Source organism: Miscanthus floridulus, chromosome 8 (genome assembly GCF_019320115.1).
Source record: "Miscanthus floridulus cultivar M001 chromosome 8, ASM1932011v1, whole genome shotgun sequence".
Taxonomy (NCBI): domain Eukaryota; kingdom Viridiplantae; phylum Streptophyta; class Magnoliopsida; order Poales; family Poaceae; genus Miscanthus; species Miscanthus floridulus.
Genome location: NC_089587.1, coordinates 145,258,639 through 145,268,657, shown reverse-complemented (window position 1 = coordinate 145,268,657; position 10,019 = coordinate 145,258,639).

Sequence of the window (10,019 nt, the reverse complement as noted above, 5' to 3'; positions counted from 1 at the left end):
GTCCCTTAGGATGGCGGGCACCACCAACATTCCCACCGTTGCCCCCGTGGCCTCCGCAGGCGAGGCCCGCGATAGCCTGTGCCATAATGTCCATGGCACAAGCTATTTCCTAGTGAGCAGCCAATAGCTCCACCATTATCTCTGCGGGAGTCATCGGTGGAGGCGGTGGCAGTGGCGGGAAAGGATGAGGAGCCAGAGGTGGAACCTCCTGACCTCCCCCGCTGCAGCACTCAATGGCCTAGCCACTATCACCCTGGCCCTCGTGAGCCGCCCCAGAACTGGTGCTCCTGCGTCCAGACCTTAGATTCATCTACAAGAGAGATAAACCATCCATTAGAACACCCTTCCCGATCAGAAGCAAGGAATCAAAGGGATGACAACACATTTATTAAAGCATTTCGTTAGTTAGTCCTATCAATTTACTAATTCAATTATACGTGAAGGAATTTTAGTTGAAGTAAGATACTATTATCATGATGCATGCTTCGACCTATACGTTCACTCGAGCTGGAATATAGCGGCATTCGAATTTTTTTTGGCACATTGCACACTCACTTTCCGCGATATTAAGCGATTTCTTATGCAACGTCAGTCAACCTGCAGAAAATTGATTAGATAAAACCAGTGCCGCTATCCTAGATAGACCATATTGCTAGGGCTTATACTTATTTACCTAATATAATCGCATCCTACTTTTCGCAAAACTTTTGTTGGTCAAATTTTTAAGTTTTTGAAAAAAAGGTGATGAACTCGTAACCATTATTGGCTCTGATACCAACTATGGCAGAACCGCCCGAAATATCATACTTACGGAGGCGCTCGTCTTCCACCAGACACTAAGCACCCCGAAAGCAAGCTACAATGAGCGGTGTCCGTCGGGCACACCCCGAGGGAGAACACAAAAGATCCACATTTTTCTCAAGGATCCAATAATATGAATGAGTTACAATACAAGTCCATTTCATACATTTGAGTTTCTTAAAAGTACATTATTACAATACCAAATACCAGAGTACAAAATAATAACAGCAGAATTTAAAAATAACATCTAGCGGTAGAGGCGAGGATTCCGTCTGAGCCCACTAGAAGGATCCTCCACACAAAGGTACTCATCAAGCATCACTTGCAACAGGGGTAAATAAACCCTGAGTATACAATGTACTCGTAAGACTTACCCGACTAGTGGGAAATAATTTCCCAACTCTAAGAAATATGATAGGCTTTATGGTTTGTTGGTTTTCTTTAGCAGAAAGCAATACTAATAGTGAGTCCTTATTTATGTATTATTATTATCAGTCGTATTAAGCTATCATCTAGCCAGTCTATATAAGCACATGTTCTACTTTCAAGCAAGAGTTGAGCAATCAGTATATTTCTTCTCCTTTTCCACTTTTTGTTCTTACTACGGTGCTAAATCGCAGACAAGTCGTATCAGATTTCCCGGCGATTTGCGAATCAACGTGCCCAGCTGGGTGCCCTGAAAACACACGCCCCGCTTATACCCTAGGCACAAGTAGGACTAACCCATCACTCTCCTATCCCGGGTGTCTAGGTCCCCGTCCAAACTTGGACTTCAAGCCCCCACATCCTAAGTCCCAGACTCAGTGTGGTGCAAGGACCTCCACCATCTCCTCTTCCCATCAGTCAGTCTGGAAAGAGCTGGATCCACGATAAGAGAGCAACAAGTCTTCCCTGCGCCCATACCTAAGTATGCGCTCAGGACAATAAATCTGTGACTTGCCTAGAGCCATATGCAACGACCGGTCCTTAATCGACATAAACAGGGAAAAAGTGTAACCAAGCCATGCCCTGTTGGCCGCAGGACACAACCCCTTACACCCACCAGTACCCAATCCATATCCCTGCCCGGTCATCATTTTCCTTTCCACCATTTTATCATGAGTGTTCATATTTTATTACCTATTTGCGAGTAACGGCAGGTTACTCACGCTACCGATATCCTGAGCATAGCAGCTAATCAACCTATGCTAGTAGGACTCATGGGTAGATATGTTTATGCAGGTAGTTTCCATGAAATGCCTATAACTTAAATGCACATCACACACACACACACAAACATATATATATATATATATATATATATATATATATATATATATATATATATATATATATATATATATATATATATATATATATTCAGTGATCATAAAAATATGGGTTATGCTCTGGGGCTTGACTTGGGTAGGCGCCGGGTCAGCAGGGTCAGCACCAATAGGCTCCTGGGCTCCCTCCTGCACGAGTATCTCCTCCTCGTACTCCTCGATCACCTTGTCGTACTTCGGCTCGCCGACGGGCACGAAGTCTACCAGTTCGTGATCTACATGAAATGATGATGCAACGTTTAATAATATGGCAACAAAAATTCTTAAAATAAAAGTACATCGATTTAACTCCTAAGCTAATGATACCAACCATGGTGCTAAGTCATCTATTGTTACCGATAAGTTTGAGGTATGACATTCATTATTATTATAACAACTATGGTTATTCTTACTCCTAACGCTGATTTACGTTAAATATGATAAAGTAAGGGTAGTAGCTACGTCATTTAGCAACTCATTCTAAGGCTACAAAATTTACAGCAAGTGCCTGCTAACCTAGTGAACCTACTGTACAATGTTGAGGTCTATAGCTATTACCAATCGCCCCCAAATATTCCTACAAATCTTAATCTACATAATATTAGCCCACTAGTTTGTAATTTATGACCCAGTACTTGCCACACAGAGCTGCAATCAGACTATAGTAACGAATAGATGGTATTTTTGCGAACCTAACAAAATTAGTCTCACTATTTTAGGATCACTACACAATTTACTATAATTTTTTAAAGTTTAGCTTGAAAACTAATTTGAATAAGCATTTATATTCTTCTGGAAATTAAGAAACCGAAACCTGGCTTCGCGGCCCAATACGCGCGGCCTGGCCCGCCACGGCGCGACGCGCGCGCCAGCACAACGCGGCCCACGCGCGGGCGCGGCCCAGCTGGCCAACGACCCTCGACGGGAGAGGCCCACGTGGGACGCAATTATGCAAAGACACCCCCAAACTACTATGTATTTACTACAAGCTCAAAAGAACTATTCCTTTTGTCTTTGGGTTTACAGCTGCACCCTCCCCTTTCTCCTTCTTTACAGCAACGACGTCCCCCAGCACCCGTGCGTGCACTGGCGCGACGGCGCGGGCACCGGGCGGCCACGCTGGCGTCATCTGAGCCGCTAAGGCCTAGCTAAGGGGCCGATGATTACCTCCACGACAACGCGCAGTGGCTGGAAGTGCTACGGCGAACAGGGGCATCATCCCAGGCTCCCTGACCTACGATGGCGGGTATGTTCCTGTGAGCCACAGCAAAAACGAAGCAAACCAAATAGCTAGAAAGCTCGAGGCACTACCCACAGAGATCCTGGAGGTGACGGTCTAGCCAGAGAAAACCCGAGGTGAGTTGGCCGCGTGCGCGTGAGGTGGTGCGGCGGTGCACGGCGGTGGCACGGCTGTGCCAGGGACTGCTACACGGTGGTAGGGCTTAGACTGTGGTGAGCATGGTGACGCCCAACTGGAGGAGAGGCTAGTAGAGCAAGGAATTGGACCGAGATGCCTTGGTCGCGTGGTTAGCCGACGGTGTAGGACACCCTGGTCTTATGGACCCAGCGAGCGGTGATTCAAAATTGAAGCATAGGACGACGCTACAGGCAGCGATGTGGGGTCGGTAGGACTGCAGACTACCTAGCGGAGTTGAGGACGTAGTCAATTTGTAACAAGGCACTGCTACCACGGCGACTTTGAAAGAACAGTCCCGGCGGCCGTGGAGACAGCGGAGGCAGGGGCGGGTCCTGGCGTGGCTTGGCTCGGTCCAGCTATGGATGTCAACGCAACAAACAAGCACGCACCATGATGGGGGACAGCGGGACGTGCTCCAGGCGACTGTCCGCCCGGCCGTGGCTGTAAGCCGACGAGGCTCAGCACGGCGTCGCAGCGGGCAACGCCAAACAAGAAAAACACAGTGTGAGTGACGCGGAGGTGATGGTGGAGCAGGCTGTCGTCCTTCGCGCGAGCAGCCAAGGCGAGTCAACGGAGCAGTACCGGGCGTGGCCGCTGGCGGCACGTAGCGCGGGACCCGGTGCGCCTCCGGCCAAAGCAGGGTAGGGCATGGCACGGTAGAGCTTGGTCGGTGGTCTGGACGCAACGCGTCAACCGTGGTGCTGTGACCCGCGCCAACGAGTGGTAGCAGGCGGACAAAGCAGCCGTGCCAAGACCTTACGCGCGTGTGCCTTCACGGTGGTAGTGCAGATGCGGCCGGTGCATCGGTGTGCGCGTTTGGGTGAGCCAGCAGCGGCGGTCACAGCCAGCAGCGGCGATGGCCATGGTCAGTGCGCGGTGACAGACGGTCAGGCACGCAGCGCAAGGGCCATGCGCATGCACATGCACGGTGGCGGGGCGCAGCCGGTGTGGCAGCGTGCGCTGGCAAGCCAGCAGCGATGCCAGGCTAGCAACAGGTGGTGACCGCGCCTAGGCTTAGGCCATGTGCCATGCACGTTTTTTAAAGCAGTTAGAAAACTTGTACGCAATGCTCCAAACGCCAAACTAATTGTTTGATGCGCAAGAGGGTACATCAAGCTATCCACCAAAGTCATGACATCACGCATCCTCCTAAGCCGTTCGCTCTACACAAATGGCTAGAAACGGCTTCGTCGACACCTTTTAAAACTTACGCGGAACGACATCGATTCGAACGATTTCGTGTCGAATCCCAAATCCGACCTACGGGATGTACTAGCTAGTTATCCTTATCCTCGACCGCACATGTTTTATCGCCATTCGCAAAACGTTCTATTGCATTTTTGTTTTGACGAGAATTCGATTAGAATACTAAACAATGTTATGTGACACGAAACGTAACATTCGTTTCTTGTTTTGCATAAGTGCTTCAAGTGCCTAACATTGATTTATAATTCATGTTGTACACATATGCACATAAATATGATGCTCATGCGATGTTTTAGCAAGAACAGTACAATGTAACACCGATGGTGTTACATTATTAATACATGGTCCACTTGTCTTTCTCACAAACTTTCTTGATTCTTGTGTCTAAGCTGGCTGTAAGCTTACAACCTGCTTCTGCTCTCTCTCCTCCACCAAAGCATTTAGCCAGCTTACATCCTACTATTTTACTTGCTCTAAGGGCATGTATAACCCAGAGACAGGGGGTCATCTCTAAGAGATCATAATCTGATATACAGACAATTAAAAAGACAGCTCGTACGACCCACGGACAGGAGGTTGTCTCCAAGTAGTTTAATGCTTTGCACGAAGTCAAGATCAGTTATGAATATCAATTTGTATACCATTGTGCTGCCGTTTCTATTTAATAGTACATAATCTTAACAAATACCTGGAAAATTCAGATAACAATTTTTTATTCTTTCTTAATAAAAAGATAGCTGGAAACTTAACATGTAGTCATGCAGATAGCTGTACATTCAGATAACATGCAGATACCGTTTCTGTACATTCAGATAACATGCAGATAGCTATACATTCAGATAATTCATATAATAGTTTTTTATTCTTTCATATAACTAAACAGAAATGCTAACTCAATAGGTAACAGACGCTGGATAGGTGACAGATACTGGAAACTAAACATGCAACATAATCAAGTTTTCAGAAATGCTATCACTGAATAACAGTGGTTTCAGAAAATTTCAGAAATGCTATCACTGAATAACCATTCAGATACAAGTTTCCTAATATAACAGAGAGTAGATAAACTAAGTACCACCAGATAACAGTGGTTTTCAAAGGGTACCATTTTCTACTAATAGAAGGAGAACGGAGATAGCAGTATAGGTCACATATTTAACTGGAAGCAGATAGCTCATCAGGTAACAGATTTAGAACATAGAAGCATTCAGATAACCCATCACGGCCACCATCCGCGTTCAGGTAGCTAACTTCAGAACATGAATAGAACCATGACCAGGTCCTGAACGCGGCATGCTAGATGAAGCAAAGATAATCCTTCAACATAAATACATAATCATCCAATCCATCTATACGGGCACTCATGTAACTTGCAGACAGGAACTGAATGAATGGCTTTTGTTGGCAGTTTGATGATGGTAGCTGCCCTTAGGAATCAGCAGAAGAAGAAATAACACGAGCCGGCCACTGAGGCAAAGACCCATGAGGCCCCCGACGGACGCGCCGAACATGAAGCACCGCAACGGCTCCATGGCCGGACTCTGCGGCCACTGGGCGAGGAGGAGACGAATCTGCAGGCGTCAGGCACTTCCTAGATACGTGGACTTCGAGGCGCTCGGCATCTCAACGCGCTGACGTGAAGTTGACATCAGCGCAGCCGTTGAAGGATGGAGGGCTACGACACCAGAGCGAGCGAAGGCGATGACACCGGTGGGTAACGATTTGGCACGGGATTTCTCTCAACGCGCGCCAAAACTGGAACCTCCGCACGCCGTCGACCCGTACAACGCTGCTGGAGGAGGAGTATCGGCCTCGGGTAATGGGACATCCCATCGCCTCGTGAGACGACGTGAACCCCGTCTCCTAGCATCGGCGAGGTGTTTTTTTGCAAAATTAGCAACCTAGAGACGGGCTCAAGGGACGCGTTGCACTTGCCCTATATCTGGGCATGTAGCCCGAGGCACGACGGCACGGCACGAAGCCCGGTTTTTTAGCCTGACACGAGCACGGCACGGCACGGTGACATGCGGGCCTGAGCTAGCTCGGCCCGAGATAGTAGGCCATGCCTGGGCCGCTGCTCAGGCCCGTGGGCTGGCACGGCACGGCCCGGCCTATGTCAGCCGGCCCGGCAGCGGCCTGGCCACCCCCCCTCGGCCCTCCTCACTCCGCTCCTCCCCTCTCGGCCTCTCCGCGGCCCAGCGCGCTGCTCGGCCCAGCCTCCGTCTCCGCCTCCCCCCTCCTCATATATAACGCATGCCGCGGCCATGGCGGCTCACACCCGAAAACCCTAGCTCATTTCACTCGCTGACTCGCTCGCCTCGCCTCGCTCTCGTCTCGCAGCTCTCGCCTCGCACCTCGCAGTCTCGCTCTCAGCTTCATCCTCCCTAACTCCGGTGAGGTGACCTCGACGATCCGCCTGCCGCCGGCGAGTAGCTCCCTACTCGATCCCTCCCTACTCCCTCTCTGCCTCTCCCTATCTCCCCTCTAGATCTCGGTGACTATGTGAGTTTGTGTCCCCGTCTGCCCCTCCTCCGCCGCTCGCCTTCCTTCTAACCGGTGTGTCGTCTTCTCTAGGTGGTCCTCGTCTTCTCCGGCACCGGGCTCTGGTTGCGTAGGTACATTCCTAACCCTAACCCTAACCCTAACCCTAACGTCGCCTGCCGCTGGCGAGCAGCTCCCTACTACTCCTAAGTCCTACCTGATCCCCTCCCTGCTCCCTCTTTGCCTCTCCCTTCTCCCTATCCCTATCTCCCCTCTAGATCTCAGTAACTATGTGAGTTCATGTCCCCGTCTACCCCTCCTCTGCCGCTCGCCGTCCTTCTAACCTTACTGTCGTCTTCTCTGGGTGGCCCTCGTCTTCTCCGGCACCGGGCTCTAGTTGCGTAGGTACATCCCTAACCCTAACCCTCCTCGTCTTCCATTGATGAATGGTTTGTGATCTATTCTAATGTACTGTTTTCCTCCTCCTCCATGTCTTTACGTAGGTCGGTAGCCGATGCGTCGTCCTCTAGCTGTGGCATAGAGCGACCAAGGCTGCCCCGCGCACCGTTGAGGAATGATGCTGGAGAGCCCTCCGCGGTCAAGGGCGCCACGGCTGGTGCTGATGACGAGATCATCTGGCCGCTCACCGGCAATGACAATCTCATCGCGGTAGGCCTGGCACCTGAGGACGACGACACCCAAGAGGACGCTGCTGCCTTGTTCGGTCTAGACGGCGATAGTGGTGAAGGGGCGACGACGACTAGGACCCCGGTCGGCTCCAACAGCTCAACTCCATCTATTGCTGGTACTGGTACCTCTTCTGGAACTGCTGTTGGTAAGCGTAAATCTGCTATGTGGGCTGATTTTGATGAGATCTATGAGACTGTGAATGGTAGAAAAATCTGCACTAAAGCTACCTATAAAATGTGTAAGCATACTTTGTCTGCTAGATCTAATGCTGACACTGGGCACTTGAAGAGGCACCAGAAATCTTGTAGGCAGAAAACTGATCAAACTGCTAGGGTTCATTCTAGGCTTGCTTACAATGCTGATGGTTCTATGCATAACTGAGACTATAAACCTGACGTTGCTAGATCAGAATTGTGTCGCTTGATTGCTAGGCTTGATTTGTCATTACGTATTGGTGAGATAGAGGCCTGGGAGGATTACATTGTCCGTGCTCATAACCCTAGGTTTGTTAAAGTATCTAGAAGGTCCACCACTAGAGATCTGAGTAAACTGTTTACTGAACGTCGTAATATGCTTAAGAATTCTGTGTTGTCTGCTGCTTCTTTTGTTGCTCTAACATCAGACATCTGGTTTGGTAATGCTAAGGAGGATTACATTAGTGTTGTTGCTTATTTTGTTAGTGCTGATTAGGAGTTACAGAAAAAAGGTTATTGGGCTTAGGTTGATTGAGGTGAAACATACTGGTGAAAATATTGCTGAAAGAGTTGCTTGTGTGGTTGAAGAGTTTGGTCTCATTGATAAGGTTTTCTCTGTAACTCTAGACAATGCTTCTTCTAATGCTAAGGCTATGTAAACTTTGACACCTATGTTTGCTGGTTATTTGGGTCCTGATCCTACACCTGAGCCTGTTGATCCTTCTAAGCGTAAGTACAGTCTTATGCATCAACGTTGTGCTTGTCATATCATTAATCTGATTGTAAAATCTGGTTTAAAGAGGTTCAAACCTTACACAGAAGATTTTAGAACTGCTACTAACTTCTTAAATTTCTCTAATCAAAGAATTGCTATGTTTAAGAACTACTGTACTGCTCAGGGTGTTAGACCTAGAAAGTTTGGTTTAGATATGGATGTTAGATGGAATGCTACATATCTTGTGCTTAAACACTTGGTTCCATATAAGAATGTTTTTTCTATGTTCATTAATTCCAATTATGGCTCTGAATTGTTGTCTGCAAGGCATTGGTATATAGCTGAAAAGATATTGGAGTTTCTAGAACTATTTTATGACTCCACTATTGTTCTTTCTGGTGTTTACTATCCAACTAGTCCACTTATCCTGCACCGTCTGCTAGAAATTGCTTCTCATTTACATGCAAGTGAAAAGGATCAAAATCTAATTGCTGTTGTATATCCTATGAAGATTAAATTCCTTAAATACTAGCAGCATATACCTCTATTATATTCATTTGCATTCATTCTTGATCCTAGAGCTAAGATGAGAGGTTTATTTAGAGTCCTAAAATTACTTAAAGAGAGCACTGTTTGTGATTATACTTCATATTATGCTGATGTGAAAACTAAAATTTATAAGTTATTTAACAAATATGAGAGAAAGTTTGATGCAGCCAGGAGTCAAAGGGTTGCACAGCCTGCAAGCCATATAGGTAAGAGAAAACAGGCATGGGAAAGAATCTTTGGAGGCCCTGGATCTGTTGTTGGTCCTTCCCCTGCCTGTGCCCCCACTTTATCTGCTTCTACTGCTAATGAGCTCTTAGTTTATCTGGACAGTGACAATGTCACTGCATATGAGGATGATTTTGATTTACTTCTCTGGTGGTGTGACCACAAACTAACCTATCCAATCCTATCTATAATGGCTAGAGATATTATGTCTGTTCTAGTTTCTACTGTCTCTTTGGAATCATGTTTTAGCTTGATAGGAAGGATCATCGAAGAGCGGCGACGCTCCCTGTTGCCTAAAATGGTGGAGATGCTGGCCTACATAAAGGATTGGGAGTTGGGAGAGAACAGATTACAACATACTATTGACAACCAAGAACTGGAGGACTCCTTCAAGAATCTGTACCTCGATGGTGATGGAGATGGGGCTACCGGTACTG